Here is a 26,798-nt window from a genome sequence, read left to right on the forward strand (position 1 = left end):
GGAACCTCCATGTGCCACCAGTGCAGCCCTAAAAAGACCAAAAAAAAAAAAAAAGTGCAATGCTAAAACAAAGACAAGACAAACGAGTGTGCTTCTGAGTACTGATGTGAGAACCGGTCTGCCTGTCCAGAGCTTAGATGTCCTTCAGGCTGTGGTCATGAGTCCAGAAGACTTGTCCTGGCTCCTTTCCCTTGATTGCTGCGCCCACTCCCACAGCGGTCATCTCCCCACCCTCCCCCAGCCTGTGCGCCCGTGTTCTCTGTTCTAATTGACACACGCACACACACGCACACCCTGCCCCTGGTTGGTCTGGGCTGACCCTCAGTGCCTGTGCGGTGAGCTGCCGGGGCCCAGGATCCCCCTCTGTATCCACCAGGCCCCCTCCCAGGGCCAGGATCTCAGCCCAGGGCTCCCTGCACCTGAGAGCTGGGAGGGCCTTCATTTGATTTTACCCAAGGACAGAAAAGCAGACACGCCGCCCCTCAGCCCTCGTTCCCCTCCTCCCCTCCCGGGAAGGAACCCCGGACAGGAACTGGGAATGCATTTTCCCATCCCGTTTCAGTACTTTTACTACCTGTGTTTGCATCTGTAAACAAGTTACAGTGCTTTGTGTATTTTTAAACTGGACATCAACGATAGCGTTCTGTACGATGTTTTTTTTCACTCCACTGTCTCTTTGAGCTCGGTCCACTGTGAGGCCTTCGGATCCAGGGCTGCGGATGGACCAGGTGACCGAGGCCCTGGGGCCCCTGCAGCCTGAGACAGCAGTGAAAGAGCCCTGGAGCCAGGGGACTGTCCCCCGTGACTGCCTCTATGTTATACCAGGCATCTCTAGTTGCAAGCAACAGAAGCCAACACCCAGCCAACTTAAGCAGAAAATGAACTTACTGACAGGCTCTCAGGTAGTATAAATGCTTGAAGGGAGGCTAGAGAACTGGGTTTAAGAATAGACACAGACAGTAATGGCAGTTCCAGGAATCTGGGGGTGAAGGGACAGGAACTAACCCATACTCTTGCTCACGAAGCCGCTGGAATGAAGAAGGCCCCTGGCTGGCACTTTTTGTTCTTTTGTCATTTCACTCAAGGTTCAAGGTCCCTGAGAGAAAGCATTACTCAATTGGCTTAAACCAAGGCAGAATATATGGCTCACATAACTAAAAAGTCCCGTGTTCAGAAGGAGGGCTGGGGGTTCCTGTTGTGGCTCAGGGGTTAACGAGTCAACCATGAGGATGCAGGTTCGATCCCTGGCCTTGCTCAGTGGGTTATGGATCCAGTATTGCTGTGAGCTGTGGTGTAGGTTGCAGACAAAGCTGGGATCTTGAGTTGCTGTGGCTGTGGCGTAGGCCGGCAGCAATAGCTCTGATTCGACCCCTAGCCTGGGAACCTCCATGTGCCGAGGTGCATCCCTAAAAAGACAAAAAAAAAAAAAAGAAGAAGTAGGGCTGGCTTCAGGTATGGCTTGATTCAGGGCCCAAATGATGTCAGCAGGACTCTGACTCTCCCGCCTCTGACTTGAGTATCCCCCACGGTCCTCGGTTGTTCTTCCCTTGTGCTGCCTTGACGGCTCCCCCAGCTCCAGCCTTTCCCTCTCTCAGCTTTCACAATGGAGGGGGAAAGTGTCAGCTTCTGCATCAGCCTTTCACGGGAAAGACTCACTGGCCTGCCACGGCCCTGATGTCCCCGCATCCATTCTGAATCAGTCACCTTGGCCAGAGGAAAGGCAGGGTCTCCCTGGCTAACATCTGGTCACAGGCTCTGCCCAAGGAGTCCCACCTGAAGCTCTGAGCCCACAACTGCTCAAAGGGAAATCGGCTGCCTTACCCAAATAAAAGGAGATAGGTGCCCTTTGGCAAATAAATAAATGCCTACTCGGACAAGCAAACATAAAAAAACAAGAGACGTTTCCTGGTGGCCTAGCAGTTAAGAACCTGGCATTGTCACTGCTATGGCGCAGGTCCGATCCCTGCCTGGAGAACTTCTGCATGCTGCGGGCATGGCCAAAAAAGAAAACAAATAAACGAGAGAAGAGATAAAACCAACCAGGGCAGCAGGTTGGCCACCAGAGGACCCATCAAAAGCCTTGCTGGGAGTAGGTAGGACCAAAGAAGCAAGTGTTAGACTATATAATGGGCTGAAGGAGCATCTTTCTTAGCACCCGGGGGCCCGTTCCCTCAGCTCCCTTGTGCCTTGAGCAGCGCAGGGGGTCAGGCCGTGACATCCTGCCACGTGCGTCCTTCGATCTTCCTTCCCTTCAATTACCGTCAAATGATGAACTTCAACCACATACTACATTTCCCTGGGACCGTCCCCTCAGATGAATTATATGAATAATAAAGTTTCAATATTTTTCATGCAGCAATTAATCTTGGTGAGCACGAAACTTCATTTAAAGTGCTGGTACAGTGGCTGGAATCCATTAATCAGAGCGGTGAAGGAGCCAGCCAGGCGCAGGATCAGCCTCTGGGTGAAGAAATACGGGCAGGTCTCAAAAACCAGGGGGTCCTGTCCAGTTGGGGGACGCACCCCATTTGAGGCACAGCTGCCCCACAGATTGTGGAGCCGGCCCGGCCTGCAGAGCCTCTAGCGTCAGGTTCTGTGCGGGAAAATCTCTGGATTGGACTTAACATTCACGCGCCGTGTTCATGGGCGGAAAAAGATGATTGAAAAAATAGTTCATAAACCCAAACCAGTCGTTATTAGAGTGGCAAAAAACACCGTGCTTATGCACAGAATAGTTTACGTTAAATTAAAAACCATAACTTATCTCCGAGACACTCCATTTAGTACATCTGAGGTTAAATATGGTTCACAGCAGCTCTTTCAATTAAATTGTTCTTCCTTTGCTCTAGTAAAGTATATTAAACATAATTTCCTGAAAAGTAACAGAGATCATTACTCTGTTTGCAAATTGATACCATGTTATTAAAAATAGGAAATATTTGCAGGGATATTTCAGATCACTGTATTTTTACAGAGAACCTAATACTGGCAGCGAGGCTGCATCTGGAATCTGGCATTCTGGCTTCCTGGTCAAGGAGCAGGCAAACCTGTGTTGGGGAATGGCAGGGGCTGGGGGAGCACCAGTGGGCTGGGTGTGACAGGGGCTGTGGGTGGTGGAGGGGTCCCTGGGTTGGTCCTGGGAACTCAGGAGAGAAGCTTCCTAAAGACCTGTATCTTTCTATTCTGTACCTAGTGTCCCCTGAGCTGGAGCACTCCAGCTTGTTAAGCTTCCGGTTGACGTTATAGGCTGTCATTCCTCTCACATAACTGGACTTTATGGCCTTCCCTGGCTTTTATTTTTGCCCATCCTATTGGAAAGGCCTGGAGCATTTACAAGCAGTAAGGCTTCCACCCCTGCTTCCTGACTCACCGTCACAGGATTATGTCAAGTTCACAAATGAAGCCCCTACACAGCTTTTCTAAGGCTCGATGTGGCTCCAGGGAGCATGGGGTTGGCAAGACTGTCGCGCATGGGCCCCGGGGCCTGACGGCCATCCTCCAGCGTCTCAGCAGCGGGAGGGTTGGAGGGGATTATCGGTGGCCAAGTTCAGGCCCAAGTCCTTCGTAAGAGGACAGCGCCTCTGGGAGCCAGGTGGGGCATTAAGACAAGGCCATTTGTCGGTAGAGGGAGGATGTGGTGTCAGGCCTGCCATGGGGATGCACCCCCTGCCCCCCACCCCAGGAGACTGCTGGGGGCCTGCAAGGGGATGGCAGCTGAGGAGGAGCCAGGAGCCCTGCTCTGTCTGTGGTGAAGACATAATGCTCACTGCTCTGTCCACAGTCCGGCTGTTTGTGCAGGACTGCAGCATTCTAGGTTCAACGGAGACGGTGCAAGTCCGATCATTGTGTGTGTGTTGGGGGGGCCCTTCAGAACCATTTGGCCACCCTGGAGAAATGCCTCTCCCATCCCTAGTGTCACTGTCCCTGTCCCTGCTTCTGCTCAAAGACCCAGGGACCAGAGCACAGGGTAAAAAATGCTGCTGCTGTCTTGGGCTGGGGACAGCCCTGGAGTCCTGGTCACACTTCTCTCCCACCAAGCACGCAGCAGCTGCCACTCTGACCTGGGCGGCAGGCTTGTGTGACGAGGCTAAACACGGTTGTTCTGTTTGGTGACCTCCAAAGGGAAGCTGTGGGGCTGTGGGCGGGCACATTTCCACACCACCCTCCAAAGGCATAGGCTCAGGCTGCGCCCACAGCATCTCTCGCCAAACTCTTTTTTTTTTTTTTTTTCCTCTTGTCTTTTTAGGGCTGCACCGGTGGCATATGGAGGTTCCCAGGCTAGGGGTCGAATCAGAGCTGCAGCTGCCGGCCTGCACCACAGCCACAGCAACCCGTGTGGGTTGGAGCTGTGACTGCGACCTCCAGCGCAGCTCTGCTGGCTACTTAGCCCACTGAGCAAGGATCCTTAATCCACTAGGGATCCTTAACCCACTGAGTGAGGCTAGGGATTGAACCTGCATCCTCATGGGTTGGATTCATTACCACTGAGCCACAACGGGAACTCCTCTCCCCAAACTGTTGCCCATAACTGATGTTCCTTGGCTGAAAATCTGGGCAAGGCTGGTGAGTGAAAAGGTATTTTATTGTTACTTTACTGTGCTTTTTTTCTGATTACCAGTGAGACATGCAACTTTCCTTAATGCATATTGGCTGTTTGCCTTTCTCATTTCTTTTTTTCTTTTTTTTTTTTTTTTGTCTTTTTGTCTTTTTGTAGTTGTTGTTGCTATTTCTTGGGCCGCTCCCGCGGCACATGGAGGTTCCCAGGCTAGGGGTTGAATCATAGCTGTAGCCACCGGCCTACGCCAGAGCCACAGCAACGCGAGATCCGAGCCGCGTCTGCAACCTACACCAGAGCTCACGGCAACGCCAGATCCTTAACCCACTGAGCAAGGGCAGGGACTGAACCCGCGACCTCATGGTTCCTAGTCGGATTCGTTAACCACTGCGCCACGACAGGAACTCCTGCCTTTCTCATTTCTTCGACGAAGTGCCTCTTCATACTCTTTGCCCATTTTCTTTTTTTCTTTTTCTTTTTTCTTTTTTTGCCTTTTAGGGCTGCACCTGTGATGTATGCAGGTTCCCAGACTAGGGGTCTAGTTGGAGGTGTTGATGCTGGCCTACACCACAGCCACAGCAATGCCAGATCCGAGCCACGTAGGCGACCTACACCACAGCTACCAGCAATGCCGGATCCTTAACCCACTGAGCGAGGCCAGGGATTGAATCCGCAACCTCATGGTTCCTAGTCAGATTCGTTTCCGCTGTACCACGACAGGAATTTCTCTTTGCCCATTTTCTATTGGGTTGTTTGTCTCTTTGTTATTAAGATGAAACATTTCCTCAAATAATCTGATTAATAATATTTTTTTGTGTATGTTGCAAACATTTTCTTTTAGTCGACTTCTCTTTTAACTTAGTTTACTGTTTGTGTTTTTTCTTGGTTTTTTTAGGGCTGCACCTGTGGCATAGGAAGTTCCCAAGTTAGGGGTCCAATCGGAGCTGCAGCTGCTGGTCTATACCACAGCCACAGGGACATGGGATCCAAGCTGCCCCTGAGACCTACACCACAGCTCAATGGCTACGCCGGATCCCCAAACCCACTGAGCAAGGCCAGGGATTGAATCTGCATCCTCATGGGTACTAGTTGGATTCATTTCTGCGGAGTCACGACGGGAACTCCAGTTTCTTTTTTTTTTCTTCCTACAGAAATACTCACTCTTTTCCCCAGAGAAATACTCATTTGAACACAAGAAGCCAAGACAGAATGCCCACTGCAGCACTTTTTAATAGTGAGATGTTGGGAAAAAACCATACGTCCATCAATAAGGGACTAGTTAAACAAACCACAACACATCCATACTAAGTATTGGACAACTAAGCTGCAGAAAAAAGACAAAGGAGGCCAATATATGCATACTGATTTGGAACGTTCTGTACAACAAGTTGCAAAAGAATGTGTATAGCGTGATAGCATGAAAATTAATAAAATCCCAGCAGATAAAAGCCCTTCAACTACATATTTCTTTATACAGTATTTTACATGCATGTATTTATTAAGGCAGGAAATAGATCTGGAAGGATCCACACTACACAAATGCCGGTAGTTACTTCCGGGGGGGAGGTTTTGGAACCGAAGATGAGGGCCACAGGGTTGAATTCTTTGTACTATTATTAGTAGTATGATTTGTATTATTTCATCTGTATTATTGGAATATTTCACAATGAGATCATATTATGGATTAAATATTTGCATCTCCCCAAAATTCAGAGGTTGAAATCTAACCCCAATGGGATGACGGTATCGGAAGGCAGGACTTGGGGAGGCGATGATGTCAGGAGGGTGGGGCCCTCACGAGTGGTATTCGTGCCCTTAGAAGAAGAGAGCTTGGGAGTCCCCATCACGGCTCCGCAGAAACAAATCTGACTAGTATCCATGAGGACACAGGTTGATTCCCGGCCTTGCTCAGTGGGTTAAGGATCCGGCGTTGCTGTGAGCTGTGGTGTAGGCTGGCGGCTACATCTCTGATTCAACCCCTAGCCTGGGAACCTCCATATGCTATGGCCTTAAAAAGAAAAAAAAAAAAAAAAAAAGAGGGAGAGCGAGCGAGCTTGTTTTTGCTGTTTTTTCCACCATGTGAGAATAGAAGGGGGCAGTCTGCAACCCAGAAGGGGGTTCTCACCAGAACCTGCCCACATGCGATGTTGGTGATGGACTGCTGGCCTCCAGATTTGTGGAGGATGCGTTTCTTTTTTTCTTGACCACCAAACATTTGTCTTCTCGAGCCGTCTTCCTTCATTCTTCCCGATCTCAATAAATAGCAACAGTGACCCGTCATCCTCTTTTTTGCTTTTTTTTGGGCCAAGTCTGCGGCATGCAGAAGTTCCCGGGCCAGGGACTGAACCCATGCCACAGCAGCAACCAGAGCCACATTAGGGATGATGCCAGATCCTTAACCCTTGGAGCCACGAGGGAACTCCCAGGAATGTGACTCTGCTGTTTATAAGCCACCGGGTCTGTGGTACTTTGCTGTAGCTCAAGCTGACCAAGACACACTGCATCCTTATTTCATACGGATTCCTTAAAAGGAAGATTGTGACATCAGGGAGGAGGCTGGACACAGCCTCATTCATCTCCACGGAGTCCTCAGAGGCAACCCGGGGCCAGCAGATGCGATGAGCAGGGAAGGAGGGGGAAGAGGTGGGGCGTCTGCTGTGTACTGGACCCGTGTTAGGCTCTGTCTTCAGATGGGCAATACACCAGAATCATTGACGTCGTGTACAAGTGTTGGCCATGTCATTTATTCCCTGGGTGACCCTGGGTGAAACTTTTAGCCACATGGCCTCTCTTTTTTCTCTTTTTTAGGGCCATACCTGCGGCATATGGAAGTTCCCAGGCTAGGGGTCGAATTGGAGCTGCAGCTGCCAGCTATGCCACAGCCAGGGCAATGCCAGATCCTAGCTGCCTCTGGGACCTACACCACAGCTTATGGCAACACTGGATCCTTAACCCACTGAGTGAGGCCAGGGATCGAACCCACATCCTCGTGGATACTAGTCGGATTCTTAACCCATGGAGCCACAGTGGGAACTCCTAATCCCTTGGCCTCTCTGGGCCTCAGTTCTTCCTCTGTAAAATGGGAATGGCTTCACTTGCACTAACTGTGCCAGGCAGGGTGTGAGGTGCGAACAGACCAGAGCAGGTGCAGAGGAAGTGCTCAGAACTATTCCTTGAAGTTGCCTGTCTTCAATTAGGTGTCACTTATTCTCAGTGGAGGGCTTGGCCTCCCCTGGCAAAGGCCCAGAGGTTTCCTAGAGTTTCTCTGCCTGTGCCTTTGACCCTCTGGGAGGCTTGGGACAACAGGACCAGAGTGGGTGGTGTACCTGAAATGGCATGTGTAGAGTTAAGTCCACAAAGAGCAACAAGGAAGATTCCAAAAGGAGAAGAGCCTCAGGGGGGGCAGAAAATTAAGATGAGAAGCGCCATCCATTAGGGCCGTGTCTCGCTTTCTGAGCCCATCTCTGAGGCAATTCGTCAGTGTCGAGGCCGGTGAGAAAGACCTGCAAAGATCAATTCCTCTGTGCAAGATAAATAGTTTAAAATAATTCTATATATGTAAGGGGTCTGCCTTCTCATAATTGAAAAGAACAGAAGGAGTCAAGAACATTCCAGGGAGACTGTCTCTGCTCCGTGGCACTGAGTCATCGTGCAGACGGGTTAGCAGTTGGCACAAAGCCAGGGAGCTTAATCAATCTCCAAAGTTTATTATGAATAACCTCCAGCGCTAATGGATCATTCTAGCAAGAACATCATCCTGGTTATTTCCTCATTTTTATAAATTGATCTATGTAGCTTTGAATCCTGGTCCTAGAGAGAGTGGCAAGGGACATTAGAAACCAGCAAAGCCAGCAGAATTCCCATTTCCACAAAGATGAGGTGGGGCTGTTTTTGATGAAGCAGGAGCAGGATCCACCTGCTCAGACCCCACTTCCCTTTCCCCCACAGTGGCCCCTACGGCACCTCCTTGAAACCCAAGGGCCCTGGAGAATAAAGAAACCACTGGTCTTTCTTTGAACTCCCCCATTTTTCAGATGAGGAAACTGAGGTCCAGAGAGAGAAATTGACTTGACCACAATCACACTTTAGGTAAATGTGGTGGACACAGTTGGTTGCCCTCTCGGCAGCCATCGCCCAACTCCCTTTTTCTTGCTTGAAGGGCCCATCTCACCTTTCAGGGGTTAAAAATGCTGGATTGCTCACTTTTCCAACCTCTTTCAGCTAGAGTGTAGGCACTGACTCAGGTCTGCCCAGTTCTGTGATGGGTTTATTTCCCTGACAAAAAAGGAGGGAAAAATTGTCTTTCTTCTTGACATTCAACGAGGCCATAGTGAGGATGTAATGACGGGAGCTACAGCAGCTATCTTGCAACCATGCAAGCAAACTTAAGGATGACCATTATATTAGCTGAGATCCAGCCAGGAAACAAGAGCCCCTCTAAGTGATTAAAACAGAGGAAACTGGGAGTTCCCGTCATGGCGCAGCGGAAACGAATCCAACTAGGAACCCTGAGGTTGCAGGTCCGATCCCTGGCCTCGTTCAGTGGGTTAAGGATCTGGCGTTGCCATGAGCTGTGGTGTAGGTCACAGATGCAGCTCGGATCTGGCGTGGCTGTGGCTGTGGCATAGGCTGGTGGCTATAGCTCCCATTAGACCCCTAGCCTGGGAACCTCCATATGCTGCGGGTGTGGCCCTGAAAAGACAAAAGACAAAAAAATAAAAGAAAAGAAAAAGAAAAAGAAAAAAATAAAACAGAGGAAACTAATGCAGGGATCACTCACACAGATGATGGAAAAGCTAACAAAAAAAAGCGAATGATGAGGCACCCCACCCCTCCCCCTGGTCCAGAGGTTGGCAATCATAGGACACTGTTAACACTTCCAGGACTGCAGGGACAGAGGAGGAAAAGTGTAATGAGAGCCTGGAAGCAATCTAGAATCATGGCAAGAGCCTCTTGGAAGGAGCTGGAGGTGGGGAGGGGAAGAGGAAAGTTGTCTGGTGGGACCTTGAACCACAACAGAGGCTCAATCACTAGCAAGGATGCCCGGGGACACACACACACACAGAGATGCCCAATTTCCCCTCCTCCTGCCTCCGTCCTCCATCAGTGCCTCCCATTGGCCAAGCCGCCCCAGAACCCCGGGAGCTGTAGGTCCTCGAAATGCAAGCCAAGCAAGGGATGGGAGCAAATACCAGTGACCCTCTCTCTCACCACCCTGAGGATGGCAGGGCAGAAGGAGGGAAGCCACCAAGCCTTTGATGACCTCACTGAGCCTCATTCAGCCTGCGGCTGAATTTCTTGTCCTGGGGCTAAGAAGGGTTGGAATTCTTAAAGCCACTTGGACTTGGACAGATCTGATTCTTGCAACGGAAGCAGCCTCATTGTTGCAGCTGAATCAGCGCCAGACCCGCGTCTTCCGACTCGCAGTCCTCAGCCCAGACTCCACCCTCCAAGGACAACGACAGAGGCCAGAGACCTGAATCTGTGGTTCACTCACAGGTGGAGCTGGCAGAGCAGAGAAAGTAGGACTGTCGCGGCAGAACCGCTCTCCTAGAGAGACCTGCTCGGAGTCACTGACGGGAGAGAAGGAAAGAAGAGGAAGGGAGCTTGGTGGCCCCAAACAGAACCACTGATAGAAGCTGCCCGTGGGGCTGCGTCTCACATTTGTCTGGGCTGACAGGTGAAGGACATCAGCCAGATGGGTCGCCTGGGCCACTCCTCTTCATGCTTTGTTGAGACTCAGAATCAAAAAGACTCTGCAAGCCCAAAGTGGGACTGCGAGCCCCAGGCACCCCCTCACCGTCCAACACCACAGCCCTGTGTCTTTGCAGAGCTCTGAGGACAGTTTGAGAACAACTGCGGTGGTCCACCCAGGTCCCCTTGCAGCTAAGGACACCGAGGCTTAGGTTCTCTTAGCTGGCTGCAGGGACAGCACCCCTCTGCAGCCCCCAGAAGCCTGCATGGTGGGGACTGGTTTATTGGCTTGTCTGATAAAATTGGCCCCCGGGAGGGAGTTCCCATCATGGCTCAGCAGTCACAAACCGGACTAGTATCCATGAGGACGTGGGTTCCACCCCTGGCCCCACTCAGTGGGTTAAGGATCTGATGTTGCTGTGGCTGTGGTGTAGGGCTGCAGCCATAACTCTGATTCAACACCTAGCCTGGGAATTTCCATATGCCACAGGTGTGGCCTCAAAAAGACAAAAAAAAAAAAAAAAAAAAAAGGCCCTGATGGGACAGAGCGGGTCCTGGGGGTCTGCATCAGGACGTCCTCAGGCTGCCCAGGCCGCCCCCCCCCCTCCGCCCACAGCCCACCCGTATCCGTGGGCCTGCATGCTGTGGCTCCATCAGGTCTTATCATGTTCTCTTCTGTGGTCAAGAATGCGGCTGCTGTTATCGCTGAGCAGGCCTCTCCAGCTTAGCCCAGGGACAGAATTCCAAAGGCCTCCTTCTCAGCTCCAGGATGGAGACTCTTGAGGATGGGCTTGGAACTTACGCCCCCAGCGGGGACCACTCACGGCATTAGGGGACCGGGAGGTCTGATGGCCCTGATGGCCCAACCTCAGTCACAAGCTCAGTTCAGGGCCTGGGGACTGATCTCCAGGGAAAGGACAATGACGCCCCCCGGAAAGCAGGAGGACCGGGACAGGCCCCCTGCACCTGTCCTAGGGTCCGTGACGCAGGGAGAGGAGTCAGCTGGAGAAGGCCTGGCTTGGCCTGGCCGGAGCCCCCGCTTGACCATGTGCGACCCTTTGATCTCGGCAGTCCTGGTGTCTCCCTGGCGCTTGGTGGCCCAGCTATGAAACGGGGAGACCACTTCCATCACACAGACTTCTTGTGACCATCAGGTAAGATAAGTTGAGAAATGCTTAGAAGCTCAGCCAACAAGGAGCATCTTCAGCTCTTGCTTGGCTTCTGACACCCAGTCTCATGATCTGGCCTTTCTGCCAGGTCCCTGAGTCCTTCCCAGAGCTCCTTAGGGGCTGACAGCGGGGGGAGTGCCGAGCTCAGCCCCTCCCCTCCTAAGTGAGGCCCTGTCTCAGGACTCCCACTGATGGGCCTCCTCGTAGCACCTCTTCCCTGGGAATCAAGTGCTGGTTCCGAGCATCTTTCTTTCTGGGGGCTGTGATTCTTATTTGGTTAAATAACACATTTTAAAAAATTGTTGTGATTCCATACTGAAGCTTCCCATATGGTTAATTGGAAGTGTTCTCACCAATATTGCAGGCTGTAAAAACTAATGAGGTAAATGGAAAATTTATCAAGTGCCACAGTTAGAAATTAACTCATTGCTTGATTCCACGCTCATGACTAATGAAGTGAAAGGGGACTCTTCAGACAGAGCAGGAAGGGGGAGCCCTTAACGTTGGAGAAAACCCTTCTATCTGCCCCTTTTCACCTCTCCTGTGTCAAAGAGCAGACGAGTACAGACCAGAGGACCTGAACGCAGTCTATGCATTCAATCATATATCGTATCACCCACAATAACGACCCTTAGTATTTACGCACGCTCGGTGCCTGGCACTTTGTGTGCCTTATCTTAGGCACCACTCATATCAGGGCTGCTAGCGAGGTGCTCTGATCACCCGCCAGTCACAGACGAGGAAGCTGAAGCTCAGAGATGTGAGGTCACAGTCTTTAGTGATGAAGCTTCAAACCCAGGTGTGATTCCAACATCCATACCCATTCTTCTCAGGGATCCAGGAACTCATTCATTCATTCCATCCAAATGACAAAGGGGTACTGAGAGCCAACAAAGCAACGGGCACCACACTCTCCTGGAGATGCTAGGATGAAGCAGGGCAGGGATGAAGAATCTGGATGCAAATCTGGACCCCGTGCCACTTAGTGCCCTATGCTAGAGCCACGGCAACACTGGATCTGAATTGCATCTATAACCTAGGCGGCAGGTTGTGGCAAGGCCAGATCCTTAACCCACTGAGTGAGGCCAGGGATTGAACCTGCATCCTCATGGACGCTATGTCCTTTAGGTTCTCACCCTGCTGAGCCACAGTGGGAACTCCCTCAGTCTCTTAATCTGCAAAGCAAGGCTGGCCATGCTGACCTCCCTGAGACAGTGCACAGGATCAGCCTGTCAACCAGATAGTCCGTGTAGATAGGAGACAGTGACGTTGCTTGAATAGAGTCCAGAGGTACTGGATTCAGAAATGGGTCACGGGGAGTTCCTGCAGTGGCTCAGTGGTTAATGAACCCAGCTAGCATTCATGGGGATGTGGGTTTGATCCCTGGCCTCATTCAGTGGGTTAAGGATCCAGCGTTGCTGCCAGCTGTGGTGTAGGTCACAGACGCGGCTTGGATCTGTGCTGCTGTGGCTGTGGTGTAGGCTGGCAGCTACAGCTCCGACTGGACCCCTAGCCTAGGAACCTCCATCTGCCGTGGGAGCGGCCCTAAAAAGACAAGAGACAAAAAAAAAAAAAAAAAAAGAAAGAAAAGAAAAGAAATGGGTGCCTTCATTGGACCCAGCCAGGGGCAGAGGAGGAAGAAGGTCTTGACCTTTCTGCTTTCCTGTTAAGCTCACGAGAGCCCCTCCCAGAGGTGGGGCCATGAAGCAGGTGGCACTGCTCCAGAATTCTAGTCTACCCCGTCACTAGGGTCCACCTGGCCAGCGGGGGTGAGCAGTGGGTGACTCCCTCAAGCAAGGGATCTGCTCTGGGTCCCCTCGACCTCCCTGGGAACCTTTGAAACTCACCCCAGGGTGACCTCAGCAGGGCCTGGTGGACTCAGGCCTCTTGTGTACCGGCCTCTTCTCTCTAGTTGGTCCCCCAGGTGCCCAGCACGTCCCCACATTGTCCCTGCACCCGACTCCACTGGAGAACTGCTTGCTCCTCTCTCCTTTGCTCCTCTGTAGCTCACCCCCGTCTCCCACCTTCTCTCACTCCCTTCTGCATCACCCCTGCCATTCAGGGCCCTTCGCACAACTGGGCCTCCATCTCGGACCATTAGCGGCCCCCTTTGGCCACTAAATACCAAACAACACCCTCTCTTCTCAAACCTCCGAGTCACAGCCTTTCTCTGACCTTGGCTTTGTCCCAAAGAAAGAACATATCAATCAATGGCTGACAACCCCACCGTTATATAAGGGTCCAGCCAGTCAAATCACCCCCAACTCTCTGCTCTTGCCTATACCTCTCCTGAGCTCATGGTAGAAGGGGTAAGAAGCAGATTTACAGCCCTTGAGATGCCATCTCCCCACAGTCTCCGGGCCCAAGGCTGTGCCTGTGTCCTCACATGTCCAGGAACGGTGTCTGGCTCATTTGGTGTTTCTCATGTGTTCACGGAGTAAATTTAACCAGAGGGAGCAATCCTCACTTTCAGTTCAGTGAGTACGTACTGAAAGCATCCGGGTGCAGGCTGCGAACTCTAGAAAAGAGAGGGAGACACAGCCCCAACCCTGGGAGCCAAGAGCTTTGTGGCAGAGAGAAAACCACACGCAGCGATCCAGCGTTGTGTCGGCACGCACCGGGACTAACGCGTCCACCCTGTCCATCCCCAAAGACTTGCTTGTCATCACCTTCTCCCTGGACCACTGTGGTGGCTCAGAAATGGTCTCTGTGCATTGGTGCCTCTCCTGCCTGGTCCCTCCAGCCCATCTGGTTCGATAGGTCTTCCTGGATGGAGCGCTGTTCACAGCTTGCACCCCACCCCCACCAAGCTTTGTGTCTCCCACTATTTGTGATGAACCATGAAAGTTGCCCACTTACCCTGGCATTCAAGGCCCTTCCTACTTGGCCAGCTTTTCTTTTGAGTCCATCCTGCATCCCTTCCTCAACAGCCAAACGGGACTGCCCACCGTCCTTGGAATTCTCATGGCCAGGCCTGCCCTTGACCATTTGCTCAGAGTTCCTTCTGCCTGGAGCATCACAGTAGCGTCATTTCCCCATTTTCTTCCATCAGAATTTCTTCGCTACTCTTTAGGCCCCAGTGCAAACCCTACTTCCTCCAGGAAAACTCCTGATTAAGCCTTTGGGAAGGACCACTTCAACTTTAACATTTTTTTTAGGAATTCTAAAAAACCTAATAGCACTCCAAGTTGGCCAGCAGGCCGTAAGCAACAATCTCTTCTATTGCCCGTAAAGTGTAAATTGATAGCAATCATTTAGAAATCCACTTTTGGCATATGTATCAGAAGATTTTAGACTTCTCTCCTTAAATCCGGGAAGTCCACTTGTTAAGAATCTATTTTACGGAAAAAATCAGATGTGCTATGAAAGGTTCCTCTGTAAGGAGATTTTCCGCGATGCTACTGATATGCTCCCTCGAGTCTAGACTTCAGATGTTGATAGAGACAGTCCTGGCTCATAGATGTCAGCATGGCCATGTGATGAAATACGCACCACTTATAAACCGTGTTTTCAAAGAGCATTCCATGGCACGGAAACTGCTTGTGATATAATATCTGAATAGTGTAGGCAATGTATAAAACATAAATATTTTATGTCTGCACAAAGGCTGGAAGGAGACAGGTCAAAAGGTGGACAGTGATTAGCTCTGGCTGGTGGTTGACAGATTATTTAAAACTTCTCTATGGTCTCCTAGTATTTGGATTGTCTTTACTCTTTTTTTTTTTTTTTTTGCCTTTTTAAAAAATTTTTTTATTTTCCCACTGTACAGCAAGGGGATCAAGTTATCCTTACATGTATACATTTCAATTAGGACTGTCTTTATTCTTGATGACAAACTGCTTTCTCTTCAAAAGAAAGCACAGAGCTTTCCCCCGTATATCTTTAAGGGAGGATTCTCCTGCCATGATTTAAAATTGAGGATGCACCTCTCTCCATTTTCTTACTGATTTATTTTTTTTTAGGGCTGCACCTGTGGCATATGGAAGGTCCCAGGATAGGGGTCCAATCAGACCTGCATCTGTGACCTATGCTGCAGCTTGCAGCAACGTCAGATCCTTAACCCATCCAGTGAGGTCAGGGATTGAACCCACATCCTCACAAACGCTATGTAGGGTTCTTAACCCGCTGTGCCACAAGGGGAACTTCTATTTTCTTATTAGATACCAAACCTCCAAAGGCTACGCACTGGCTCTTTAAGCTCACTTTTGGGGCTCTGAAAACTGAGTTCACGTTTGGACATGTAGACCTTGTTAACTACCAGGAAAGAATGGAGTTAAGGACTTCGTTTGAAGTCAGCCCTAGTGCCCTGGGAGGACCCGGGCAGGGGGGCCTTGGCATCAGGGCTGCGTGACAGAACAAGAGCGGCCTGGGATGTGGCCAGCAGCCCTTGGCGGGAACTCCGTTCTGGTCACTCCATTTACTCATCTGGAAACGGTTCCAGACACTGAGAAGATGAGTGCTGTACAAAATCTTTTTGTACTTGAAGAAATTACTCTTGTTTTGCCACAGCAATCAGACAAACAAAAGAGAAAAAGGTATCCAAATTGGAAGAGAAGAAGTAAAATTGTCATTGTGTGCAGATGACATGACACTATATATATATATAAAACCCTAAGGACTCATCTCAAAAACTTCTCCAACTGATCAACAAATTCAGCAAAGTAGCAGGATATAAGATTAACATTCAGAAATCAGTCACATTTCTATATACTAGCAATGAAATATTAGAAAAGGAATACAAACATACCTTTTTAAATTGCACCCAAAAAAATCAAATACCTGGGAACACACCTGACCAAGGAGGTAAAAGACTTATATGCTGAGAGGTACAAACCCTTAATCAAGGAAATTAAAGAGGATGTAAAGATATGGAAAGATATTCCATGCTCCTGGGTTGGAAAAATTAACATTGTAAAAATGGCCATACTAACCAAAGCAATCTACAGATTCAATGCAATCCCTATCAAATTACCCATGACATTTTTCACAGAACTAGAACAAGCAATCCCAAAATTTATATGGAACCACAAAAGACCGAGAATTGCCAGAGCAATCCTGAGGACCAAAAACCAAGCAGGAGGCATCACTCTCCCAGACTTCAGGCAATATTACAAAGCCACAGTCATCAAGACAGTGTGGTATTGGTACCAAAACTGACATACAAGACCAATGGAACAGAATAGAGAATCCGGAAATAAACCCTGACACCTATGGTCAATTAATCTTTGACAAAGGAGGCAAGAACATAAAATGGGAAAAGGACAGTCTCTTCAGCAAGTATTGCTAGGAAACCTGGACAGCTGCATGCAAATCAATGAAACTGGAACACACCCTCACACCATGCACAAAAATAAACTCAAAATGGCTTAGAGACTTAAACGTAACACAAGACACCATCAAACTCCTGGAAGAGAACATAGGCAAAACATTCTCTGACATCAAGCTTACAAATGTTTTCTCAAGTCAGTCTCCCAAGGCAACAGAAATAAAAGCAAAAATAAACCAATAGGACCTAACTGAACTGACAAGCTTTTGCACAGCAAAGGAAACCACAAGAACAAACAAACAAAAAGACAACTTACAGAATGGGAGAAAATAGTTTCAAACCATGCAACTGACAAGGGCTTAATCTCTAAAATATACAAACAACTTACACAACTCAACAGCAAAAAAGCCAACAACCCAATGGAAAAATGGGCAAAAGACCTGAATAGACATTTCTCCAAAGATATACAGACAGCCAACAAGCACATGAAAAAAATGCTCAACATCACTGATTCTTAGAGAAATGCAAATCAAAACCACCATGAGATACCACCTCACACCCGTCAGAATGGCTATCATTAATAAGTCCACAAATAACAAATGCTGGAGGGGGTATGGAGAAAAGGGAACCCTCCTGCACTGTTGGTGGGAATGTAAGTTGGTACAACCACTACAGGGAACAGTATGGAGGTATCTTAGAAAACTATACATAGAACTTCCATAGGACCCAGCAATCCCACTCTTACACATATATCCAGACAAAACTTTCCTTAAAAAAGACACGTGCACCCGCATGTTCACTGCAGCTCTATTCACAACAGCCAAGACATGGAAACAACCTAAATGCCCATCAACAGACAATTGGATTAGGAAGATGTGGTATATATATACGCAATGGAATACTACTCAGCCATTAAAACAGAACAAACTAGGGAGTCCCATCATGGCTCAGTGGTCAACAAATCTGACTAGGAACCATGAGGTTGCGGGTTCCATCCCTGGCCTCGCTCAGTGGGTTAAGGGTCCAGCATTGCCATAAGCTGTGGTGTAGGTCGCAGACGCGTCTTGGATCCCACAGCACTGTGGTGGCTGTGGTGTAGGCCGGCAGCTACAGCTCCGATTGGACCCCTAGCCTGGGAACCTCCATGTGCCTCAGGCGCGGCCCTAGAAAAAAGACAAAAAAAAAAAAAGAAAAAGAAAGAACAAAATAATGCCATTTGCAGAAACATGGATGGAACTAGAGACTCTCATACTAAGTGAAGTAAGTCAGAAAGAGAGAGACAAATACCATATATCACGTATATCTGGAATCTAATATATGGCACGAACGAACCTTTCCACAGAAAAGAAAATCATGGACTTGGAGAACAGACTTGTGGTTGCCAAGGGGGAGGAGGAGGGAGTGGGAGGGACTGGGAATTTGGGGTTAATAGATGCAGACTATTGCCTTTGGAATGGATTAGCAATGAGATCCTGCTGTATAGCTCTGGGAACTGTATCTAGTCACTTATGATGGAGCCTGATAACATGAGAAAAAGGAATGCATACGTGTATGTGTGACTGGGTCACCCTGCTGTACAGTAGGAAAGTGGCAGAACACTGTAAACCAGCTATAATGGAAAAAAATTAAAATCGCTAAATTAAAATAAGTAAATTACTCTTGTTTTGCTTAATCTATTTTTATTTCTTGCTTATTTTTTGGGGGGGGGTCTATTTATAGACCCTGTTCTGGGGATGAACCCCTCCCTCTTTTTGTTTTTGGTAAAACCCCCAAATGATCTTCTTCTTTCCTTTCTCTTTCCTTTTGATATTTTTGCTAACCTGATGGGTCTGGCTGTATTGCCTCAGAACCTGGTGAAGTTTGAAAAGGAACACACACAGACAAATCTCTCTTCGGGATGAGCATCTTAAATAAATTTGCTACTAAGGAAATTAAGATCCCCACGGACGCGACTGTCTCTGCCTTTTGCTTTCGTCTCAGCGCTCCACTCACGAGACAAAGTCATCATTGCGGAGTTCCCGTGGTGGCGCAGTGGTTAACGAATCCGACTAGGAACCATGAGGTTGCGGGTTCGGTCCCTGTCCTTTCTCCGTGGGTGAACGATCCGGCGTTGCCGAGCTGTGGTGTAGGTTGAAGTCATCATTGCCAGTCACTGCTCTGGATCCGAGGAACCATCAAGTGTGGGCTCTTCTTTGGCTCATTCTTCAAAATTCCGAAGAAAAGGAGCCCCACCTGCCACCCCGCCCCGTCCACCCCCCCTCCCCCCGCTCCTCCCCAGCAATAGACCTTAGAGCTCATTAATTCATTAATTCCTCGTGCTGAGAAAGCACAGAGAACTCTGGTTTCTGGACACGCGGTCCTCCCTGACGTGGGAGAAGCCAGCCTTCCTCCTCCTCTCTGGGGAGGTGAAAGGAAATTGGATTCTGAGTGTCTGGGTTGGCGGCACTTGTTCGCTTTCTGTCTTGTCCTCAAACCACGGGATGAGAGCGTCTCTGCCTGTCCCTGCGGCCACAGCAGGGCAGTTGCTCTGTTAGACGGTACATGCCTGCAGGATGCATTCATTCACTAAATGGCTACTGAGCACTCACTAGGTGCTGGGTGCTGCCATAGGCTCCAGGGAGAAGTGACGAATGAAGGTCAACTGGCTCTTGGCTTCAAGGAATGGGACACACATGTGGGTCACTCGGGTCTCTCGGGGGAGGGGGCGTATCCATTGCTAACCACACGCATTATAATATTTTGGGAGGTGGAAGCAATTCTACAGGACCACGTGGGCCCAAGTCAAGGGCCCAGGTTCTGAATTCAGCTCTGGGAGTGAGTGGGTCCCTCCTTTGTAAAATGGGGACCATGCCAGCTGCTCTCTGGGGCACACACCAGCGGAGGCAGTTTCATGAAGACTCTGCCCTTTACCCACCCCTCCCACTGCACTCGGAAGACATCTGCATTCCTGGAGGGGATCCACTGCGTGGGTTTCGGGCAGGCCAAGGGGGCCCCTGGGCTCGGGCTCAGAGCCCCAGCTCAGCAGGAGCACGGCCGGGGACCTATCTGCTTGGGGCAGAGCTCAGCCAGGCCCAGGAAGAACAGCCAGGCATCGGCAGGCTACCCATCACAGCCACCTCTGGAAGCCTCAGCATCTACAGGGCCGTCCCCGCAAGGCTCCCCTATCCTCAGGCCTGGGGGCGGGGAGGGGGACCAGGCTTGGGTGTCATCGACCTCCGGCCAGAGGGAAAAAGGGAGGGAGGTGCTCCCGGCCACACGGAGACTGGAGCCAGATCTAAGATTAGAACGGGTAGGTTTCTGACTCCGAGGTACACAGCCAAGCCCCAAAGGCATGCTGATTCTTGGCAAAGCCCTTTCCACATTCCTCTAACTCTGATCCCCCCCTAGTTTGTCTCTGGAAATATTGTAGCTGTCATAATCTTTGTTCTAATAAAATACTCATCTGACGATCTATTAGTAAGGCATATTGTTGACAGGAAATGTGCATTTGCCATATTTCCCATTATATTGTCTATTTCCTGCCTCATTTTTCTTGGGAGGGCAGGAGTCACGGGAGATAATAGCATATTGACAGAAAGAGAAAGCAAGGCAAAGAGATCGTTGAAAGTGGGGGGAATTGAGCTCTATTTGGCTGCAAAGCTTTCCAGCAGGATCTCCACCCTCATTTCCTGCTCAAAAAACGGCAGCCTCTGCTCCTTCCTCCTCCACCTCGCAAACCAATCATCTCCTGGTCCTGGAGGCTGACTCCCTCGGCATCTTTATTTTTATTTTTTTTCTTTTTAGGGCTGCCCCTGGGCATAGGGAAGTTCCGAGGCCAGGGACTGAATAGGAGCCGCAGCTGCCAGCCTACACCGGAGACACAGCCATGCCAGATCCGAGCCACAGCTGGCAACAATGCTGGATCCTTAACCCACTGCACAAGGCCAGGGATCGAACCCGCAGCCTCATGGATACGAGTCAGGTTCTTAACCCACCGAGCCACAGTGGGAACTCCTCCCTGAGCATCTGATGGAGGCCCAGCCTCCTGTTTTGGGGGGCTGGGGTCGGGGGAAACGCTTTAAGAATCCAGAAGAGGATGTGAAATGAACTCTTTCCCTTGCATCACCCTCAAAAGGGCTTCCTGGGGGCTGGTGGCACATGGAACCAGAAAGAACTTTGTTTTCTAGAAACTTCTTGCCTACACCCTTTTCTCTTTTGCTTATCAAATTGCAAAGAGTGCATCACCAGGAAAAGACCCCACTTACTGCAAAGGCCAGTGCGATGCCTGGAAACTGCTCTGCGGGGCCCTTCTGGAGGCCCCAGCCCTGTGGGTGGATGGCTGGGGTTGGGTGTTCCTTTTCAGGGACCCTGCTGATGGTTCCAGCCATACTGCGCACGTAAGTGTGAGGCTCTGGTTCTGCAGGGTTCTGGACCTTGCCAGCTGTGGGTCCCCTGGTCCTCGGATTTAGTGGCTTCAGCAGCCAGGAACAGGGAGGGCGGGCCTGACTCTGGCTTCCTAAGCCTGTGCCCTTCCTCTCCGGCCCCTCCCTACTTCCCACTGCTTTTGACCCACAGCTGGGAACCGGGAGAGAGCGAGAGAAGGAAGTAAATCTAGGGTGACCAATGGGTCCCGTTTGCCTGGGTCTGTCCCAGGGGTGCAGAAACAGGACTGGGAGGCAAGAAATACAGCTACTGATGTACGTTATGGGAACTCGATTTAGGCACAAGGGACTGTGTGCCGGCTCAGGTAACCCAAAGCGGAGGTATCTTGCCTTTTTCAGGCAGGGCTGGCTGGGTGGGGACAGACAGCGGCCCGCAGCTCCAGGCTTGCAATTCCTGTGAGCACAGCGCCCCCTGTGGAAGGAGACCCTTAATTTCCTAACTTCACTTCCAGGCCTGGCCAGGCTTCTGGAACTGTCTCCCTGCCTGACTGCTCAGGCCCGGGTCCTGCATCCTGCTCTACGCAGATGGGAGGGGGTGATTCCCCAGGGACTGCTGGGTGGGTCCAGGGGACCCAGCTCATCTGTCAGGACCCTGCCTTCCCCAGGTCCTACTCAGGCTGGGCGAACCCCTCTGTACCCTCCTGGCACCCCGTGTCCCTTCTAACCATTTCCCCAGGGAATGTAATTGTTTCTCCCGCCCTGTGAGCCCTGGAGAGCCCGTGATGGGCCTTTCACTTCTCTCTCCTCCCGGGAGGGTCTGAGCTCTGAGTAGGAGGGTTGTTTGCAGCAAATGCCACGTGTCTTTGTATATTTATGTGTTTACTTTTTTTTTTTCCTGTCTTTTTAGGGCTGCACCTGCGGCATATGGAGGTTCCCCGGCTAAGGGTCGAACTTTGGCTGAAGCTGCCGGCTTACGCCACAGCCACAGCCAGAGCAACGCTGGATCCAAGCTGCACCTGCGACCTATACCACAGCTCATGGCAACACTGTATCTTTAGCCCACTGAGCGAGGCCAGGGATTGAATCTGCATGGATGGTAGTTGGGTTCGTTACTGCTGAGCGTTTATGTTTTTTCCTTCCAAAGCTGTCACTTGAAGTTGTAAATCTTGCTTTTAGGGAGTGCCACCAACTTGAGAACTCTATGGGGGTGACAGAGAAGGAAACAGAGGGATGGACTCTTCTCATGGTGCTGGGTTAGGGCTAGGGATGCAGGGGTGAGAAGGATGCCTGATCCTGCCTGCGAACCTGTGACATGTACACACCTGGACCCAAACTGGGTGCTCTGGAGCTCTCGTCTGGCTCCAGTTCCCAGGTGACCGCCCGCTGAGGTCTCAGTAGGTGTCTACCGGCCCTACCAGCTGTTCTTTTTGAGCAGGTCACACATCTGTTGTCATTTTTCTGGCCACACCCACCCCCAACCCCAGTCCAACACTGTGAAAGGTGGGGGAGTCTCTGCCTGCTTTTGAATCTGCAGAACTCAGCATGGTGCCAGGCACATAGTAGGCACTTCATGTATACAATAATCACTACTTATCAAGAATTTTAACTATGTTGTCGTGCTCTGTGCTAAGCACCTTACATACATTATTTGATTTAATATTCGCATTAACCCTATAAGGTCAGGATTTTTAAAAGAATTATTTATTTATTTTTATTTTTTGTCTTTTTGCCATTTCTTGGGCTGCTCTCAAGGCATATGGAGGTTCCCAGGCTAGGGGTTTAATTGGAGCTACAGCTGCCAGCCTACACCACAGTCACAGCAACATCAGATCCGAGCTGCATCTGCAACCTACACCACAGCTCATGGCAACGCCAGATCCTTAACCCACTGAGCGAGGCCGGGGATCGAACCGGCAACCTCATGGTTCCTAGTCGGATTCGTTAACCACTGAGCCATGGCAGGAACTCCAGAATTGTTTTTAAAACAATTCTGTGGTTGAATATACCTAACATAAAATTTACCATTTCCACCTTTTTTGTACAATTCACTACTATTTATCTAGAACTTTCTTCTTTTTCTTAAATAGAAGTTCTACCTATGAAGTAACAACTCCCATTTTCCCCTCCTGACCTCCGGGCAACCATTATTCTTTCTTTCTTTCTTTTTTTTAAACATTTATAAGATACATTTATTATTTTTCTGAGCAAAGTGCAATGATTTTTAAATCTTCTTAAACAACTATGAAAAAAAATTCAAGAAAAATAAAATACGAATGGGAAATTTAACCATTAGATTTCTTCTGCTTTGTACTAACCCTATCCTTAGTCTAGAAAACAAACAAACAAAAAAACCTTTGAAGTATTACTAAAACACTAACCGAATCATTTTGCCATCAATCTAATAGGTACATGCATTTCAAGGTTCCCCTGCTAGGAATTTTGCTAAGATCAGTGTAATCATTAATAACACGACACAACAGAGCATAAGGAACACAGATCATCAGATGCGACCTTTGCCCCTCACCCTCAGCTTTATGTCAGAATAAAGCTGACGATTCCTCCAGGCTCTGAACCCCCAGGGCCTCTGTCCCAATCCCTGGGAGCAAAGACTATGCCCTGTCACACAGCTTTGTACAGGTTGTAGAAAAACAAAGCCTAAGTTTTCTTACTTTTCTGTAGTAGATGGTCAGTTATTTGATAAATACTAAAAACGTTTCTAGAAATTCACTTTATGAGTCTGTTTATCAAACTCATTGTGCGAGAACGGACTACACCAGAAGAAGTCCTTGGGAATGTGGTCCACGAATTCACTTTAACAGGTTGGAAATTTAAAATCTGCAAAGAAGACGTGGGGACTCCTGAAGCCAAACATGTTGTGATTACTAAAGGGATAGACACACATACTAAAAAGTTATGCTCCCAGAAGGCACAAACTAGGAACGGGCTATTCTTTTTGAATAAAATCAGAGAACTAGTAACTAGTCTTCTTTGTTTTGTGAGCACCACAGCTACGATGAAGTTAGACTTGAATTCACGATCTACTCCTGTGACCAAAATAAAATAAAATTTAAAAAGTCTTGAAGATAAAAAAATTTGTCTTATGACAAGCTTTCCAGCTGTTGAGATATAATTACAAAAGATTGAAAGTGCCTTCAAAAGGATTGTGATAGCAGCTATCAAAGCAATATTCAAGCATGATTGCAAGGATGCCTTCAGATACAGAGTTAGCCTTCTTTGTCAAAAATCTTCACAACTTCATCAAAACTTCAACAGATTGAGAAGCACCCATTTTCTTGACTTCCCCCATGTCTTCATAGAAGTCAGTAATTGGCTTTGTTGACTGAAGATAGGTTTGAATTCTCTTTTCCAAGCTCTCTTTGTTGTCGTCACTCCCACTGCTACTCTTTCCCCTCTCAAGACATGGGTCAATACAGATCTCATTATTACAGTCAAAAAACAGAAAGAAAGATACATTAGCCTTCTCATCCATGATCTTGTTCCAGCCTTGAAGGTTGTCTTGATTTCTTGGAAACCCATCAATTAGGAATTTATTCTTCTGGAGTTCCTGTCGTGGCGCAGTGGTTAACAAATCTGACTAGGAACCATGAGGTTGCAGGTTCGATCCCTGGCCTTGCTCAGTGGGTTAAGGATCGGGCGTTGACATGAGCTGTGGTGTAGTTCACAGATGTGGCTCGGATCCGGCGTTGCTGTGGCTCTGGCGTAGGCTGGCAGCTTCAGCTCCGATTAGACCCCTAGCCTGGGAACTGCCACATGCTGAGGGAGCGGCCCTGGAAAAGGCAAGAGACGAACAAAAAAAAAAAAAGAATTTATTCTTCTGAGCCTTGGCCGCCATTGTCTGATCCATTTCCCTCCTTAACAAACTGATGGTGATCTGATCTCAACTGGCACAATCCTCCCATCTTACACGCACTTTTCAATCAGTTTGCCACACTGTGAATCTGGGTTCTTCCTTTCATCATGAAGACATTCTCGGGCAGAAAGGTGTGCAGAGCCATATTTCTCGATGATGCAGGTGACTGGGTCCCCTTGTCGGTGCTGGGACCGCCCAGGACGAATCCAACCTTCGGCCTTGTGAGGCGGTGTGGGCAGAGGAAAAGTGGCCAGCGGGTCAGGAGCAGGAAGCTAAGGCCTAGGACGTGCAGCAGCCGGCAGCCACAGCAGCTCAGCATGCACCTCGGCTTGGTCTCATGCTGAGGGAGCTGACAGCCTATTCTGCTTTCTCTCTGAACTTGAAGACTCTAGGTACTTCACTTAGGCAGATTCACACAATTTTGTCCTTTTGCATCTAGCTTATCTCACTGAGCAGAATGTCCTCAAGACTCATCTGTGGTGTAGTGTTTCAGGCCTTCATTCCTTTTTTGTGGCTGCATAATATTCCCTTGGACCGTACCACCTTGTTTATCCATTCATCTGTTGATGGGCCCTTGAGTGCTTCCACCTTGTGGTTACTGAGAATAAGGGTCGGGATTTCTTTCTTTCTTTCTTTCTTTTTCTTTTTTTTTAATTTTAAAAACTTTTATAAAAGGTATAAAAGAAAAAGGTCAAAGTAGAGACTGAGAACAATACAATCAGGTGAGAGAAGGGGATATAGGAAGTAAAATGAAAAGAACAAAGAAGGATTAAGAATTTTTGATACATCCAGCAAAAGAATCACAACCAGAGGACCAAGAGATGAGTTAAAATAGTAAAACAGGCTGAAATGGAATGCGTGTACCACCACCGTGTGATTTTAGGTAAAGCTGATTAAAAAAATAAAAACCACATAAGATAAAAAATGGATGATAAATCAGCACTAACAGTGAAAAAGGTAATAAAAAGGTTTCAAGTGAAAGCAGATACAATGTCTAGAAATTCTCATTTACTCGTCTTCCCAAGTTTTCCTCCAAGAGGCTAAACCCTCATTACATAACCAATACTCCCTGACTCTGTTTTATGCCTTAAGCATCAAGTGGCTTTTATTTTATTTTTGCTTTTAAGGGCTAAACCCTCAGCTTATGGAGGTTCCCAGGCTAGGAGTCAAACTGGAGCTATAGCTGCCGGCCTACACCACAGCCACAGCAACGCAGGATCCGAGCAGTGTCTGCGACCTACACCATAGCTCACCGCAACACCAGATCCTTAACCCACTGAGTGAGGCCAGGGATCGAACCTGCGTCCTCATGGATACTAGTCGGATTTGTTTCTGCTGTGCCACGATGGGAACTCCAAGTGCAGCTTTTCAAATGCAGCTATCAATGCGTACTCCTCTAAAGTCTTCCTTCCAAAACAGCAAAAGTCAGATGGTTTCCCTACTCAGGGTCAGGATTTTTTTTTTGGCCAATCCCATGGCATATGGAAGCTTTCAGGCCAGAGAGCAAACCCATGCTACAGAAATAACCAGAACCGGAGTTCCCGTCGTGGCGCAGTGGTTAACGAATCCGACTAGGAACCATGAGGTTGCGGGTTCGGTCCCTGCCCTTGCTCAGTGGGTTAACGATCCGGCGTTGCCGTGAGCTGTGGTGTAGGTTGCAGACGAGGCTCGGATCCCGCGTTGCTGTGGCTCTGGCGTAGGCTCTGCTGTGGCCCAGGCTAGGGGTTGACAGCTCCGATTCAACCCCTAGCCTGGGAACTTCCATATGCCGCGGGAGCGGCCCAAGAAATAGCAACAACAACAACAACAACAAAAAGACAAAAAGACAAAAAAAAAAAAAAAAAAAAGAAATAACCAGAACCACAGGAGTTACAGTGCTGAA

The 26,798-nt window shown here is 49.0% G+C and overlaps 1 pseudogene; it reads right to left on the reverse strand.

Annotated features, from left to right (window-relative positions):
- LOC100739160 lies at positions 24,270–25,235 on the reverse strand (annotated as a pseudogene).

This window comes from Sus scrofa, chromosome 14 (assembly GCF_000003025.6).
Source record: "Sus scrofa isolate TJ Tabasco breed Duroc chromosome 14, Sscrofa11.1, whole genome shotgun sequence".
Lineage (NCBI taxonomy): Eukaryota > Metazoa > Chordata > Mammalia > Artiodactyla > Suidae > Sus > Sus scrofa.